This window comes from Hipposideros armiger, unplaced genomic scaffold (genome assembly GCF_001890085.2).
Source record: "Hipposideros armiger isolate ML-2016 unplaced genomic scaffold, ASM189008v1 scaffold_1983, whole genome shotgun sequence".
NCBI lineage: Eukaryota > Metazoa > Chordata > Mammalia > Chiroptera > Hipposideridae > Hipposideros > Hipposideros armiger.
The window spans coordinates 70,115-72,427 of record NW_017733333.1 but is presented as its reverse complement, the minus strand read 5'-3'; positions in this window follow the sequence as shown (position 1 = coordinate 72,427).

The following is a 2,313-nucleotide window of genomic DNA, read 5'->3' as shown; positions in this document are numbered from 1 at the left end:
AGGGACAAGAGGAGGGAGTGTCCTGTCACCATGTGTAGTCTCCTTAGTTTAACTTAAAATATCTGTTGCTAGATACTCATCACTGCATCTGTTGTAAACAATGACTGGGTGTATTAACACTTCAAACACAATAGGTATTTACAGATGGCGCACATATATGTATGTATATATTTTTTTGCTTCATCTCTGAAATTAGGTCTGTACTGTGAACAGGATTCATTTACAACTGACACTGTGCAGTAATTTCTCAGACTACAGGGCCCTGTCTTGTTTGTATGGGAATCTTCAGGTGAAAAAAAATATAATAATAATTAATAATAATAATAATAATAATAATAGAAAATTCCACGTTTGCTTCTTTAATATATTGGAGGGTTAACTTATAGTATAAAAAATTTACCTGAAATGGAAATTAAATCTCTCATATTCGTTTTTCAAAGAACCTGAGAACATAAATATCCTCCCCCACCTTGCAGTTTTCAGGAATGCTGGTTCCCAGGTTTATTCCCCAAACCCTATGTAGGACCCTGTGCCTCAGGAGAAAAGAGAGGAATGAGAGGAAAGCCTGACATGTCTGTGGGTGAAGCATCCTGGTGTCTCACTTGACTTTCTCCATCTTATGTGGCCATCAAGGACCAGGTCCCTTGGCCTCCTCAGACACTTGATAAAGGACTCTATTTTATAGAAGGTTATTATTTTCATACACACAGTAACACACACGTACATGAGGACACACGCACAACCACACACACAGGAGCACACAAGACATACTTAATGTAGGTGCGAGTAGAAGATATAGTCTTATAAGACAAAAAAATGCAGATTTACAATGTTTCATTTTCTTTTCCAAAGAGAATTTCTAATGTTTTTTATGTTTAATTATTTTATTTCATCTAATTTTATTTCATATTTTTCAATCACTCCAACATGTATTTTTTTCTATGAAATTGTCAAATATTTTTGTTTAACCAAAACTATCAAACTTTCTTAGATGTCAGAAAAAAATAACACAGGTGGCGCAGTTTTAACAACAGTAATTGATTTTCAGAGGTGAGGAGACTGGAAAGTTGCCAGTCAAGGTACCGGCTGAGTCTGGTCCTGGTGAAAGGCCTGACCTGGCTGCAGTTGACCACGTTCTTGCTGAGCCCTCACATGCCTCACGTGATGGAGGGAGGTCTCTCTCTTCCTCTTTGTACAAGGAATAGACTGTGGATTCTGCAGGTGGGAAGGGAGGGGTCACAGGTAAGTGAGCTGACCCTGGAGAGAACTTGAGGAGGTCACAGCCCAGACCCAGGACAACTACCTCCCAGGTGTTAATCCTAAGAATACATAATATTCCCAACAGACACGAGCAGCCTCACCTGAATCAGCTGACATGGAGCTGCCTCCTCCTCCTCCCCTAACTTCTCAGGTGCCTCCCCTCCCACAGACATGGGTTCTCCAAGGGTCCCCACTGCAGGTGACATGAGTGGGCAATAGTGTGATTGGGCCTCGATTCTGACAACCTGTGGGACAAGATGAGCCCATCTCATGGGTCATCTGCACGGGTCGCATGTGCCGTGAGAAAAAGCAGAGCCAGGGTGTGCGTTCTTCCCAAGTCTGTGGGTGTCATGTTTCCTGGGGTTCCATTTACAAGAAAAGTCACACACGCAGACCTAGGGTCCCAGGGAGGGATGGCCCATGAACTGGGTACAGAGAAAACAGACAATTTGTAGTCCATTCCTGCTAAAATCAAGCACTCTGCATGGGTCTGAATTATTGACTAGCAGAGGTAGAGAGGGCTATGCAACAATGCAGGGATTCTCAGGTGTCACCTGCAACCAGAGGAACCTAAAAGAGATAAGAGTCCCCTCCAAAGTCCCTGAGACCTTCTGGGCTCAGGAGAATGTCGGCTGTGTCAGTGCATCTGGCAGCCCGGGGAAGGGGCTCCCTGGTGATTCCATAAAGACCTTCAGGGGGACAACCTGCAGTGTTCAGTTAGGTCAGTTCACTGTTTCCAGAGATGAGGTCAAAGCTTATGGTGTCCCCGAGGGAGCACTGTGAGGTCAAGGCACAGACATTTAACACTGAATGAGAGACGCTAGAGGCCACGCCCTGGGAGCCCAGACAGGACCCTCCCTGCAGGGCGCAGGCTGGGCTGCAGGGGGCGCTCAGGACCCACCCAGCAGGGGCTGCAGCCCCAGGAACAGGTGGGGAGGGGAAGAAGAGGGGCTTCCTCTGAGGGCCTGGGGTTTCCTTCCCCTTTATAAAAAAACATCAAAACAAGATTTCAGCAAAAACTGTTAAGTGTCTGTAAATATCCTATTCTATTGG